This window comes from Stegostoma tigrinum, unplaced genomic scaffold (genome assembly GCF_030684315.1).
Source record: "Stegostoma tigrinum isolate sSteTig4 unplaced genomic scaffold, sSteTig4.hap1 scaffold_135, whole genome shotgun sequence".
Classification (NCBI taxonomy): domain Eukaryota; kingdom Metazoa; phylum Chordata; class Chondrichthyes; order Orectolobiformes; family Stegostomatidae; genus Stegostoma; species Stegostoma tigrinum.
This window is the reverse complement of record NW_026728082.1, coordinates 245,397-261,408: the sequence shown is the minus strand read 5'-3', so window position 1 is coordinate 261,408 and position 16,012 is coordinate 245,397. Positions and strand designations below refer to the sequence as shown.

General features: G+C 44.2%; 1 long non-coding RNA gene across 1 annotated transcript; it reads right to left on the bottom strand.

Moving 5' to 3' along the window:
* Window positions 1-2,676: 2,676 nt before the first annotated feature.
* LOC132207725 (uncharacterized) lies at window positions 2,677-16,008 on the bottom strand. The gene is made up of 4 exons (XR_009443751.1): window positions 15,930-16,008; window positions 11,074-11,133; window positions 9,397-9,561; window positions 2,677-2,756 (listed from the first exon to the last, which is right to left on the bottom strand). It is a non-coding gene; the product is annotated as an uncharacterized LOC132207725 (long non-coding RNA).
* Window positions 16,009-16,012: the final 4 nt, after the last annotated feature.

The window sequence follows — 16,012 nt, the reverse complement described above, 5'->3', positions numbered from 1 at the left end:
TCACTCAGTCACTGCATCCCATGTCACACAGTCACTGCATCCCATGTCACTCAGTCACGGCATCCCATTTCCATCAGTCACGGCATCCCACTTCCATCAGTCATGGCATCCCATTTCCATCAGTCATGGCATCCCATTTCCATCATTCACAGCATCTTCTTTCCCTCAGTCACTGCATCCCATTTCACAGAGTCACTGCACCCCATTTCACTCAGTCACTGCAGCCCATTTCACTCATTCACAGCTTCCCATTTCACTCATTCACAGCTTCCCATTTCACTCAGTCACTGCATGCCATTTTCCACAGTGACGGCATCTGCTTTCCATCAGTCAACGCATCACATTTCACTCAGTCACTGCATCCATTTCCCCACAGTCTCCGCATCAGATTTCAAAGAGACACGGCGTCCCATTTCACTTCGCCACTGCAACCCGTTACCCTCAGTCACAGCATCCCGTTTCCACAGTCACTGCATCTCCTTTCCCCAAGTCACTGCATCCCATCTCCACGGTCACTTGCACCCATTTCATTCAATCACTGCCTCCCATTTCCATCACTCACTGCATCCCATTTCCAAAAGTCACTGCATCCTATTTCCCTCAGTAACTGCATCCCATTTCCCTCAGTCAGTGCATCCCATTTCAGTCAGTCACTGCATCCCATTTCACTCAGTCACTGCATCCCATTTCCATCAGTCACTGCATCCCATTTAACTCAGACACTGCATCCCATTTCCCTCAGTCACTGCATCACATTCCCCTCAGTCACTGCATCCCATTTACCTCAGTCACAGCATGCCATTTCCCACAGTGACTGCATCCCATTTAATTTAGTCACTGCACCCTAGTTCAATCAGTCACTGCATTCCAGTTCACTCAGTCACTGCATCCCATTCCCCTCAGTCACTGCATCCCATTACCCTCAGACACTGCATCACATTACCCTCAGTCACTGCATCCCATTTCCCTCAGTCAGTGCATCCCAGTTCACTCAGTCACTGCATCCCATTCCCCTCAGTCACTGCGTCCCATTCCCCTCAGTCAGTGCATCCCATTTCCCACAGTCCCTGCAGCCCATTTAACAGTCACTGCATCCCATTTCACTCAGTCACTGCATCCCAGGACACGAAGTCACTGCATCCCCGTTCACTCAGTCACCGCATCCCAGTTCACTCAGTCACTGCATCCCATTCACTCAGTCACTGCATCCCATTTCACTCAGTCACTGCATCCCATTTCACTCAGTCGCTGCATCCCATTCCCCTCAGTCACTGCATCTCCTTTCCCTCAGTCACTGCATCCCATTTCACAGAGTCACTGCACCCCATTTCACTCAGTCACTGCAGCCCATTTCACTCATTCACAGCTTCCCATTTCACTCATTCACAGCTCCCCATTTCACTCAGTCACTGCATGCCATTTCCCACAGTGACGGCATCTCCTTTCCATCAGTCAACGCATCACATTTCACTCAGTCACTGCATCCCATTTCATTCAGTCACTGCATCGATTTCCCCACGGTCTCCGCATCACATTTCACAGAGACACGGCGTGCCATTTCACTTCGCCACTGCAACCCGTTACCCTCAGTAACAGCATCCCGTTTCCACAGTCACTGCATCTCCTTTCCCCAAGTCACTGCATCCCATCTCCACGGTCACTTGCACCCATTTCATTCAATCACTGCATCCCATTTCCGAAAATTAACTGCATCCTATTTCCCTCAGTAACTGCATCCCATTTCCCTCAGTCACTGCATCCCATTTTCCTCAGTCACTGCATCCCATTTCCCTCAGTCACTGCATCCCATTTCCCTCAGTCACTGCATCCCATTTCCCTCAGACACTGCATTCAATCTCCATCAGTCACTGCATCCCACTTCACACAGTCATTGCAGCTCATTTCACTCAGTCACTGCATCCCATTTCACTCAGTCACTGCATCCCATTTCACTCAGTCACTGCATCCAATTTCACTCAGTCACTGCATCCCATTTCCACAGTCACTGCATCTCCTTTCCCCAAGTCACTGCATCCCATCAGTGTATACGTGCTGCCCTGATTTGCCTTTCCAAAATGTAGCACCTCACATTTGTCTAACTTCAACTCCATCTGCCACTCCTCAGTTTATTGGCCCTTGTCAATGTCCCATTGCATTCTGAGGTGACCTTCTTGGCTGGCTACTACACCTTCAATCATTGGGAAACTTACTAACCACACCTTCTATTTTCATATCCAAATCATTGCATCACTTCAACTCCCCCTCCCACTCCCTGGACGACATGTCCATCCTGGGCCTCTTCCAGTGTCACAATCACACCACCCAGAAACTAGAGGAGCAGCACCTCATATTCCGCCTCGGGAGCTTCCAACTCAATGGCCTCAATATGGACTTTGCCACCCTCAAAATCTCCCCACCCGTCAGCCTCATCCCAAGACTAGTTCCTCCACTCATCCCCGCTTCCATGACCTGTCCGCCTTCTCTCCCACCTATCCACTCTTCCCACCTCACTGACCAACTCCCACCACTGCTTGGAATTATTCTTCTTTTCACACTTCATCAGCTCGATGTTATTTCTAAAATCTATTTTCCAATTGTTGGAAAAAGTGAGATAAAGAGAAGTAAAAGAAGTTACATTCTTACCACTCGTGAAATCTCTGAATATTCTTCTGTTGAAAGGCCACCAAGGAACAATGCAATTCTTTTGTCACAAACGCTGTGAGGGAGACATCTTTTTCGGTTCCACTAACTCCACCCTAAGGAAGACAAACCCACGTAACATATCTAGTGACTTAAAGCATACTCTATTGTTGCCCAAGGTGGAGAGCTGGATGAACACAGCAGGCCAAGCAGCATCAGAGGAGCAAGAAAGCTGATGTTTCGGGACGAGACCCTACTTCAGAAAATTGGCGCTGGAGAATCTGAGATAACAAGGTGTAGAGCTGGATGATACTGCTTGACCTGCTGTGTTCATCCAGCTTGACACCTTCTTATCTCAGATTCTCCAGCATCTGCAGTTCCTACTGCCTCTATTGTTGCCCTTTCACTTTACTGAACTAATATGAGCCAGTAGTTTTGTTTAGGCCCGTGTAATCTTACAGTTATTGGCCTGGACAAAATTCTGAATTAATTTTGATCGACTGACGGGAGGAGAGATTAATTTTATCGAAATTTTTGTTTTCTACCAATTTGCAGAGGGCATCGTGGGCGATTGAAGGACAGTGTTATTATCCTCCAGGTCTGCGGACTGCATCATTACCAACTTGCCCATTTGCTTATACATACAGTATTCATGATGTACCAATGAAACATAATAAACCAATACAGCGTACTAAAAACAACGCTCACATATCAATGGAAATTTAAATATTTATCATAGAGTTTGAAGGATTGAATTCAATGATACAAAGCAAAAACCAGTGAAGATGAGTGCAGTTGGTCAGCACTTTTGCCACTAAGTGGAGGTTGGCAGTTTGAGGCCACCCAGGAACAAGCAAGCTCTGTCTAACTCCAAGGGCAGCACGGTGGCTCAGTGGTTAGCACTGCTGACTCACAGCGCCAGGGACCCAGGTTCGATCCCACCGTTGCGTGATTTTCTGTGCAGAGTTTGTACATTCTGCCCATGCCTGCATGGGTTCCTGCTGGGTGCTCTGGTTTCCTCCCACTGTCCAAAGATGTGCAGGCTAGTTGTATGGGCCATGCCAAACTTGCCCATTGTGTTTCGGGATGTGTAGATTAGGTGTGTTAGTCATGGGAAATGTAGGGTTACTGAGGAAAGGGTCGGGGAATGAGTCAGGGTGAGATGCTCTTTGGAGGGTGGCTGTGGACTTCTTGGGTCAAAAGGGGCTTGTTTCCACACTGTAGGGATTCTATGATATGGAAGTATCTTTTGAAGTGGGCATTCATGGGTATGCTGTAACAGAGACCTTGTAATACTACACAACAAATATTTGGAACTAGACTGTCAATTCAGACATAGCATCAAAAAAGGTCATGGAAGTTGTCACCGATATAAAGCAGGATTGATGAAAATCCAGCAGGAAATGGTGTCAAAAGGCACAGTATCTTGTATTCACCTCCAGTTATTTTGTCCAAGGCACTGGATGCTGGCAGGATTGAAACATTTAAGAAATGCTTCACAAATCACATATAAGGACCTGCACATCTTTGAACAATGGGAGGAAACTGCAGCACCTGGCAGAAGCCCCTCGCAGACGCGGGGAGGACATGTCAATTCCACACAGATCGTTACCCAAGACTGGAATCTCAATTGGCTCCCCAGTGCATGAGCAGCTCTAACCACTGAGCAACTACCTTGCCCAGAAGGGGTTTTATAAGCGCATACATTATTTCCATTAATAGTTGGGGTAAGACGGATCCAATCCTCTATGTCCAATCAAAATAACATATCGTAGATATCATGACAACAATCATAAATGAGTGGGCGATTGAAGGACAGTGTTATTATCCTCCAGGTCTGCCCTTAAAATGGCCACCCAAGTGGACAGGGTTGTTTAGACATGAGTTAGGAAGCATGGACTGGGAGCAGTTGTTCCATGGTAAGGGAACTATCGACATGTGGAGATGGTTTAAGGAACAGTTGTTGGGAGTGATGAGTAAATATGTCCCTCTGAGACAGGCAAGAAGGGGTAAGATTAGGGAACCTTGGATGACGAGAGCGGTGGAGCTTCTAGTGAAAAGGAAGAAGGTAGCTGACATAAGGTGGAGGAAGCTAGGGTCAAGTTCAGCTAGAGAGGATTACATGCAGGCAAGGAAGGAGCTCAAAAATGGTCTGAGGAGAGCCAGGAGGGGGCACGAGAAAGGCTTGGCAGAAGGAATCCAGGAAAACACAAAGGCATTTTACACTTACGTGAGGAATAAGAGAATGGTCAAAGAAAGAGTAGGGCCGATCAGGGATAGCATAGGGAACTTGTGTGTGGAGCCTGAGGAGGTAGGGGAAGCCCTAAATGAGTTTTTTGCTTCTGTCTTTACGAAAGAAACGACTTTGTAGTGAATGAAACCTTTAAAGAGCAGGTGTGCATGCTGGAATGGATAGAGATAGACGAAGTTGATGTGCTGAAAATTTTGTCAAACATTAAGATTGACAAGTCGCCAGGCCCGGATCAGATTTGTCCTCGGCTGCTTTGGGAAGCGAGAAATGCAATTGCTTCGCCACTTGCGAAGATCTTTGCATCCTCGCTCTCCACTGGAGTCGTACCTGAGGACTGGAGAGAGGCAAATGTAATTCCTCTCTTCAAGAAAGGAAATAGGGAAATCCCCGGCAATTATAGACCGGTAAGTCTCACGTCTGTCGTCTGCAAGGTGTTAGAAAGGATTCTGAGGGATAAGATTTATGACCATCTGGAAGAGCATGGCTTGATCAAATACAGTCAACACGGCTTTGTGAGGGGTAGGTCATGCCTTACAAACCTTATCGAGTTTTTTGAGGATGTGACTAGAAAAGTTGATGAGGGTCGAGCTGTGGATGTGGTGTATATGGACTTCAGTAAGGCATTTGATAAGGTTCCCCATGGTAGGCTCATTCAGAAGGTCAGGAGGAATGGGATACAGGGGAACTTAGCTGCTTGGATACAGAATTGGCTGGCCAACAGAAGACAGCGAGTGGTTGTAGAAGGAAAATATTCTGCCTGGAAGTCAGTGGTGAGTGGAGTTCCACAGGGCTCTGTCCTTGGGCCTCTACTGTTTGTAATTTTTATTAATGACTTGGACGAGGGGATTGAAGGATGGGTCAGCAAGTTTGCAGACGACACAAAGGTCGGAGGTGTCGTTGACAGTGTAGAGGGCTGTTGTAGGCTGCAGCGGGACATTGACAGGATGCAGAGATGGGCTGAGAGGTGGCAGATGGAGTTCAACCTGGATAAATGCGAGGTGATGCATTTTGGAAGGTCGAATTTGAAAGCTGAGTACAGGATTAACGATAGGATTCTTGGCAGCGTGGAGGAACAGAGGGATCTTGGTGTGCAGATACATAGATCCCTTAAAATGGCCACCCAAGTGGACAGGGTTGTTAAGAAAGCATATGGTGTTTTGGCTTTCATTAACAGGGGGATTGAGTTGAAGAGTCGTGAGATCTTGTTGCAGCTCTATAAAACTTTGGTTAGACCGCACTTGGAATACTGCGTCCAGTTCTGGGCGCCCTATTATAGGAAAGATGTGGATGCTTTGGAGAGGGTTCAGAGGAGGTTTACCAGGATGCTGCCTGGACTGGAGGGCTTATCTTATGAAGAGAGGTTGACTGAGCTCGGTCTCTTTTCATTGGAGAAAAGGAGGAGGGGAGGGGACCTAATTGAGGTATACAAGATAATGAGAGGCATAGATAGAGTTGATAGCCAGAGACTATTTCCCAGGGCAGAAATGGCTAGCACGAGGGGTCATAGTTTTAAGCTGGTTGGTGGAAAGTATAGAGGGGATGTCAGAGGCAGGTTCTTTCCGCAGAGACTTGTGAGAGCATGGAATGCGTTGCCAGCAGCAGTTGTGGAAGCAAGGTCATTGGGGTCATTTAAGAGACTGCTGGACATGTATATGGTCACAGAAATTTGAGGGTGCATACATGAGGATCAATGGTCGGCATAACATTGTGGGCTGAAGGGCCTGTTCTGTGCTGTACTGTTCTATGTTCTATGTTCTATAAATGATTTTGAATAAGTAAATCAAAAAAATAGAAATTGTTTCCAAGCCTAAATACTAGATATGGTGCAGTTAAGATGAATAGCGCAACAACAAAAAGGCCATATTTTATGTGACCATCGGTAACACTGGAAAACTTGCAACAATCTAGTCACCAGTAGAGATCTGGAGTGGTTTGATGATGCACTCCTTCATACACTGGAATGAAACTCCAAAGATCACAAATTCTCCTTCAATACCGTGTTATAACAGTGACTGCATCAACCTGTGTTTATGGGCCTGACTGGAAGCCCACACAACACGCACAAACAAAAATATAATCTAAGGTGATAGGAGAAATAAATGTATGTATGTAACGTCTTTGAAAAGCAATCATTTCTAGCAGATGCAAGCCCATAAGGAATCTCGTTTCGCAGATTATATTCATTTGCACTGCAGTTCACGCCAGTCAGAATCAGTTTTCGTTTCATGACAGGTAACTAAAATGTCCAATACAATGAACTTTGTTTGATCAGAAGATTTTAAGTAAGGACTATGTCTTGTGTGAGCTGACGGCATTAGGGGATGGAGAAGGTACACTCACTGCTGGCATCTTGACACCATTGAATGAGCAAGCGTGGACGCAAAGGTTGTAACAGGTAACAATTGTACAGGCAATATCTTTTGAGCTCCTTCCGAGCAGGCCTGTAATACTCTAAAGCTGTGCTAGACCCTCACTTACTCCACCTTACGTACGCTGCCTTTTTCTTTTCGACAAGAAGCACCTCTGCACCCGTCATCCAAGGCTCCTTAATCTTACCCCTTCTTACCTGTCTCAGAGGAACAAATTCATACATCACTCGCAACAACTGCTCCTTGAACAGCTCCACATGGCTGCTGTGCCCTTTCTGTGGAACAATTGCTCCCAATCTGTAGTTCCCAACTCCTGTCTGATAGCATCATAGTTTCCTTTTCCCCAGTTAAATATCTTCCCCTGGTAACTGCTCCTTTCCCTTTCCATGGCTATGGTAAATGTGAGGCTGTTGTGGTCACTGTCGCCAAAGTGCTCTCCCACCACGATATCTGACACCTGTCCTGGCTCATTGCCGAGCACCAAATCCAAAATGGCCTCCCTCCTCGGCCTGTCCACATACTGAGTAAGGAAACCCTCCTGAACACACCTGACAAAAACGGCACCATCCAAACCATCTGCACTCAGGAGGTTTCAATCTATATTGGAAAAGTTGAAGTCACCCTGAACAACAACCCTGCTCCGTTTGCACTTTTCAACTATCTGCCGGCCAATGAGTTCTTTGATCTCTCAACTGCTATTTGGGGGCCGTAGAAAACCCCCAGTGAGGTGACTGCTGCCTTGCTGTTCCGAACTTCCACCCACACTGACTCAGTCGACAAACCTTCCTTGGCAACCTCAGACCATACCACCGCAGTAGACGAGTCCTCAAAGGTTCTTTCAGCCGCCGTTCTACTGTCCTTGACCAACAAAGCCACACCTCCCCCTCTTTTACCACCTTCCCTGACCTTAATCAAAGATCTAAACCCTGGAACCTGCAACATCCATTCCTGACTCTGCTCTATCCATGTCTCCGAAATGGCCACAACATCCAAGTCCCAGGTACCTATCCAAGCTGCAACCTCACCTAACTTATTCCGGATACTCCCGGCATTAAAGTCGTCACACTTCAATCCAGCTTGCTGTCTGCCAGCACACTCCTGTGACAGTGAGGTCCTGACCATGTCCTCCCTACGCTCATCCTCCTATGTACTAGGACTACACCTCCGTTTCCCATCCCCCTTCTGAGCGAGTTTAAATCCACCCGAATGGCACTAGCCAATTTCCCACCCAGGATATTCGTGCCCCTCTGGTTCAAGTGGAGACCGTTCTGTTTGTACAGGTCCCACCTTCCCCAGAATGAGCCCCAATTGTCCATGTACCTGAAGCCCTCCCACCTGCACCATCCCTGCAGCCACGTCTTCAGCTGAAATCTCACCCTGTTCTTTGCCTCGCTATCACGTGGTACGGGTGACAAACAGAGATGACCACACACTTTGTTCCAGCTCTCAGCTTCCACCCTAGCTCCCTCAAATCCTGCCTGGCATCCCTATCCCTCTTTCTACCTACGTTGCTGGTGCCTACGTGGACCACGACTTGGGGCTGGTCACCCTCTCCCCTCAGGACCCGAAACACACTATCCGAGACATCACGGACCCTGGCTCCTGGTCGGCAACACACCAATCGTCAGTCTCTTTCGTTCCCGGCAAATCTTCTATCAGTCCCTCTAACTATTGAGTGAGTCCCCAATGACGATCACTCTCTTCCTATCCCCGCTTCCCTTCTGTGCAAGAGGGACAGACTCTGTGCCAGAGACCTGCACCCTACTGCATGCCCCTGGTAAGTCGTCCCCCGGAACAGTATCCAAAACGGTATACTTGTTTTCCAGGGGAGCGACCGCAGGGGATTTCAGGGGAACGACCACAGGGGAAGGTTGGTCGAGCTACACCGGGTAAACGTACATTTTTGGCTGAAGAAACATGTGTTTCAATGTGAGCTAATGGAAGAAGCCATGGAGTCAAAGCTAAACATTTCGACAATAAGACAACCATTCTTAAAAGCAGCAGACAGCATGAAAAAGAAATCAGCGGCTTTAATATCCGGTTAAAATTTGTGGAATATCAGATGGAATTTTCTTATTGACTCCATTGTGCAATCATATCGATCTAAAAATGTTAACTGCATTAATTAATACTAACCAGAAACGGACTTTGTAGTAAATGGTTTGACTATTTTCTGTTTCTGGAACATCCCTTTTCCTTCTCCAACGAAGATCGTACCAATCTATGGTACCAAACTCTGAGTCAAACGGACGGGACTCGTAATCTTTACGTTCCTCATCAAAACAGTCTAATTGTATGGTTCTGGGCAATAAAAGAGAAAGAATAAACATGTTTCCCACAATTTTGCTGATGTTTACGAACAGAATGCACAAATTCAACAAGTTTGAGCTGGCATGTCTGCTTCCTCCAGCCTGTTTAAACTGTTCCATTCAATGTGAAATTTGTCATAAGTTTTAGCACACAGGTCTACTTGATCTGTGCCACCACCTTCTTTTAGTCATACATGCTTTCCCCACCTTCCTGTAATACATTCCTTGAAGTGTTCAATGAGATTTTGATTTTAAATCTTATCGTCATATACTTTTGATTCTCAAGCATCAATGAATCTGATGTCGCCGCCATTCCATGCAGTGCATAGCACGTCAAACAGGAGTCTTACTCTTGCCATGAGCACTGAGGGAGTACGGGATCATAACTGTCTCAGAGTTCAGAACGAAATTCTACATATAGGGCTATGTAGAGTCATGCAGTTAATTTTATTTGACATGCTATTTCTTTTCTTCACAAATATGCTGGATTTAAAGTGATCTTCACCCTCATTTAAAATGAATCCAATATCCAACCATCTGTAAAACAAGCATATCCAAATTTTAATTGGAGTTTAGTGTTTCACAAATATATTACTTTCTTAAAAATTATATTTGAGTCAACATTATCATTTCATTCCCTGACAGCGGGTGAACTTACTTTTCAACTCCAATTTTCCTTCGGTATTAACGGAGAGGTGAGCCTTTTTGCAAGCACCGAAAGGCTGCACCAGTTTATGCTAAAACTTACGGAACTGTAAGTTTCACAAATATGTTCCTATTAAACACTAATTCCTATTGAAGCAGTATGAAGCTAAATTCATTCAACTGGACAGCAAAAATGGTCAAGATTTTAAAAGCAAGCAACTATTTTGAAGTCACTCTTTGAACTAAATTCCATCTTGGTGTGTGAGAGTCCATAGGTTCCTCACTCTCAAAGAACCATTCAAACTGTCATGCAATTACTGAAACACACAGACAAAAAACATGAATGTTAACAGTCACTAAGATTTTGAGAATGATTTGGAATTCATATTCAATACCCGCTGGGGGAAATCTGTTCCAATCTGGATAGTACTCACTTATCACCATCCCACCTACCTTCCCCAGCACCTCCTCCCCCTCCACACTGTTTGTTTCTGAGCTCCCTTCCACCCTCCATTTCTGAGGAAGGGTCCTGACCCAAAACCTCACCTTTCTTGAGCCTCTGATGCTGCCTGCCCTGCTGTGTCCCTCCAGCTCCACAATGTGTTATCTCAGACACCAACAGTGGCAGTTCTTACTATCTGGATAACTCATTCTCACCTTGTAACAAGTGATTTATACTCATTATCTTTTCAGATTACGCATGTACATGTATATACTTAAATATACATATTGCACTTTTATGCCTGAACCACTAACCTAGAGGATATTTTAAAATAGTCCCTTCAGATCTGCATGAAAGAGAAATCATCAAGGTCATAACTTTCATTTTAGGAATAACTCGAACATTCAAAGTACTCACAGTCAGTGTCCCATTTACTTGACCAGTCAACTTGATGTGAATCTTTCTTCCAAGCGGAAGCTATAACAACAATTATATTTGAGAATCAAACTCTTCATTGCATCACCAATATTTCCTTGTCTGTTTGAAACATAAGATAATGAAATAATCATGCACAGATTGGCCAACAGTGTAATTTAATGCGTGTTACAACCATTGAAGTGATCTTTAAAAAGCTGTTGTCACACAACACACCACTTTTTGAGATGCAGTGATGAACATACTTCCTGAGACGTAAATAATGTATGCCGAATTAATTCCAAAGAATACATTTACAATTAAAAAGAAGCTAAAAATCTCTTTACATTGTGATGCTTGTCAGATTGCTATTCGTCAATGGAAATCGTTCAGAACAGTTATTTATTCCCAGATGAAAAGGAAGTGTATACATTTCATTTTCACATCTTATCCAAGAGAGAAAAAAAAAACGCCTTCATGAATGCATTGTCAAACAAGAAGACTCAGAAAAAAAGTCATTTGGCCCATTGAATTTCCTCCATCATTCGCTGAGATCATGGTTGATCTCATTACATTTATCACGTCACAACATTTCCACCAAACCCACCTTACAGCTAATACATTCCGATCCAAGTCACATCCTGGTAAATCTCTGTTTCTGTGCCATGCCTTGTCTTTCTAAATATTTTTTCAGTCATCTACAAATTTAGCCACAGCACATGCACCTCTTTCCTCCAAGTCATTAATAAACAAGCACAAGAGCTGTGGTTCCTTCAGCGCGACCTCATTTCTTACTGACAAGCCAATCCTGGCATCTCTGTCCATTTGTATCGGAGATAATGGGAACTGCAGATGCTTCAGAATCCAAGATAACAAAGTGTGGAGCTGGATGAACACAGCAGGACGAACACACAGAAGTAGAAGGGTCTCGGCACGAAACGTCAGCTTTTACGCTCCTGAGATGCTTCTTGGCCTGTTGTGCTCATCCAGCTCCATACTTTGTTATCTCTGTCCACTTGCCTGTTCTTTCTATCGGACATGAATCATTGGATATTTCGTTCCCAACACTTATCCCCTAACAACCACCTCTCTGTGATACCCAGAGTGATGTATCTGTCAATTTCAATCTGCTCCACAAACTCATTCACTTTGTTTCATACACCCCCTGCAATTCAATACAAGATCTTCAGTCTGGCATTTACAGCCACCCTTCTTATCTGCTGCAGCTGAAGTGAGATTCCTGACCATTTTGATACTTTTTGTCCTATTACTTGCTCTGGAAACTTTGCTGAGCACTTACCAGCTTCTAACTCTTTCCACAATTTTCCATGCAACTGAGTTCACCCGCTCCACACTTTTTATTTTAACGCCCTACCCCAAGACCGAGCTCTGTATTTTGCCAGGATACTTGTCCCAAAATGATTCTCGTCGAACCTATAACAACAGAACGACTCCCTCCTTCCCCATACCGATGCCAATGTCCCATAAATTCAAACACATTTCTGCCATGCCACCATTTGAACAATGCATTTGCATCTATAATTATGCTCACACCGTGCCAAATTGCTCAGATAATAATCCAGAGATTATTACCATTCTGGTTCTGCTTTCTCATTCAGCACCTCAGTGCTCATAATCCCTCAGCAGAACCTCTTTCCTCTTTCTTCCATATCAATGGTACCTGTGTGGACCACAATAGCTGGATTTCTACTCTTCCCACTTCAAGTTCCTTTGTAGCCGAGATGGAATATCCTGAACCTGGGCACCAGGCAGGCAACACTACTTTCGAGACTCTCGATCCTCGTCACAACGAACAGTGTTCATTCCCCAAACTACACTACCTCTGATTATAACTACATTTCACTTTTTATCCCCTCCTGAATGTCCCCCCTGTACCACAGTGCTACAGTCAGTTTACTCATCTTCCCTATACCCTGCACTCTCATCCACACAGGAAGAAAGAATCTCAAACCTGTTAGATAAGATCAAAGGCCAAGGTTCCTTCTGCACTACATTCTGGATCCTTCCACCTGCCCTGTTCTTTGTCACACTCTCACGTCTCTGGCCACTGACCGAGTTTCAGCTAGTTAATCTAAGGTGTGTGACTGCCTCCTGAAGCACAGCATTCCCTGGTAACTCTGCCCCACAGGATTTGTTGATTGGTCGAAACTGAGATTCCAGTTCATCAACCCGGAGCTGGAGTATGGGGTCTGACCACTCCCTCGTCATGTAGGAATAAATCATCATCTGGCCTGGCATCTCCATTTCAATTACTTGGATCTTAATTTGATTTGAAAACATTCTGGTCTTTTAGTTTGTAGCCTGTAAATATTTCTCCGATTTACTTTCAATCTGAAAGCTACCAATAATAGATTCTTAAACCAGTAGCGATCACCAACCAATGAACCTGGTTCACCCTCTAGGTCCCTGATTCTGGCTTCAATTCACCCTGTCTCAACAAAAACTGCTTCCGAACTATCAGGCAAAAAAAAGCAAGCAAATGGCACCTCTTACCCTCTGCGCTGACTTGCCACATTGCCACCAAGTTCCCCAAAATATATATTCATTTGGTGCATTTCACTCGAGATGTGATCTCTCCTTCCAGAACATGCAAAGCATACTGAACCATCGCAATATACTACCTTCAAAACCTCAGCTCTCAGCTTATTACTTTTGAGTACATTCTCAAATGCTTTCTCCAAGTCCAAACACAACACATTTACTGGTTTTCCTCTATTAATTCTCCTCCCAAAACTTCCTCCAAAAACCCAAACAAATTAGCCAGACATAATTTCTCTTTCAGCAGGCTGTGGTGATTCTGTTTGATTAGATTCTGATTTTCCAAATGTCCTGCTATTATTTTCTTCACAGTTGATCACCACATATTTCCAACAATAGATGTTAGGCTGGTTCGGTTGTAGTTATCTTCTTTTTGCCTCTCTCTTTTTTAAAGAGGAATGTCACATCAGCATTTTTCCAGCCCTCAGATGCTTCTCTCGAATCTAAAACTTTTTGGGAAATTACAATCAATGCATACACCGACTCTGAAGCTCATTGTTCAGAATCTTAGAAAGTAAACCATCACGGCAAAGAGTCTAATCTGCTTTTACTCCATTAGATTGTCTACTGCTACTTCTCTCATGGTAGTGATGGTGTGGTAGTGATGTGTTTAATTCCTCCCTGTATTCTTTAGTAATAAGGGGATCCTTGAAGTATCTTCCGCTGTAAAGACTACCCTTTTCTCATTGTCGTTGTTCCTTGATTTAAAAATTAACCTGGCCATCTCAGCCGAGCACATAATTAATGGCATTACCTCTAAAACCTTCTCTGCCAAAGTGTTCAATAGATTGCTACAACCTGAAAGAAGCAATTCTTCCCCTAAATTAATAGGCAACCAATTTGAAAATGTGGCCTCTGGTCATAAAATCTTTCACAATGGGAGTAATCTCTACGGATTTAGACTATCAAGCCTCTTAAGCATCTTAAATGTTGAAAAAATAAGATTTGTTTCAATCTTATAAACTCCAATGAATGTCGTCCCAGCCCGCCCAACTTTCCTAAGCATGGCAATCCCCTACGCCATTTCTGAAATCAACCCAGTCAACATGAGGTGTACGGCCTCCGCAGCATTCACTCTGTGGCCGTACATGACTTATAAGTTACCATCTTGCTGCTACGACTCTACTTCTATGTACGATGCAGTCCTCTGTCCATCCTAACATACTACGCTTGAACACGTGGGCTCTTTTCTTTTGAGACACCTTATGAGCTGTACCTATCAAATGCTTTGTTGAAATCTCAATGTACGACATCAACTGGTGGTCCTTCATCAGTAATGTTTGTTTCCTTCTCAAAGCACTGTAGCAAGTTTGTCAAGTATTATTTCCCCTTTATGAAAGGATGTTAACTCTGTAGGATGTTATAGCACACTAAGTACCCTGTTATTTCATCTTTCATTGCCGGCATGAACATCTTCCCAGGTTGACCTAAATTGGCAATACTTGCTCAGTATTTTATTGAAGTATCTTTGAAATAAAGGTGTTATGTTCACAATCTTTCAATCCTCTGAGAATTTTCCACAATCTAAGGATTCTTGGAAGATTATCATCAGTGCCTCCATTGTATCTGTAGCTGCATTGTTCAACATGAGAGGATACAACTCATCATACCCCTTGGATATTTTCTCTACTGATTGGAGTCATGTTTGGAATTCTGTGCAGTGACATTCACTTTTAACAGTTTGCTAAATACTACCAGGAACAGAAATTGTGATCCAGCTGCAACTAAGCTAAAGCTGTCAGCACAGAAGAAAGTATTTGAATTCATTATGACCCGAATAACTCCTGAAAAGGGCAATACAATTTGCCTCAGTCCATAAATGTTCTTTCTCCAACATCCTGAGATGCATTATCTGTATTTCTTCAAATTTACCACAGAATCTGTTTCAATCACCCTTTCAGCAATACGCATGACAACAATTCGGCATTCTTAGTTCCCCTGTAGCCTCCGTTGCACATGTGCATTGTTAGCTGATTATTTGTTTGTGTGCCTGCTTTTTTGCTCAAATGGATCAAGTTAAGTTCGTGTTCTTTTGTCATCAGAACTCTTGCCTCCTCACTCTCATCTTCCTTGTTTTATCCCTCTGCTGGAATATTTAATTTGTCGACATATCTGAAATATGTTGTCGAATGGATTGGGTTTTGTAACATTGCATTCCCCATAGCCCATCTACCCATCCTGTTGCTTGTTCTAACAGTTATTATCTTGCAGAGTGGAAAATGCAGTTTGAAAGCAATGGAACATTATTGATGAAGAAGTTGATGCATAAATTGCTGCGATCTTCCAAACGACAAACTCACCTTCGATTCTTTCTCGGTCAGAGCATTATGCCAGCGCACATGAATCGTGTTCTCAATGGGACTTACAAAAACATGGAATTGAA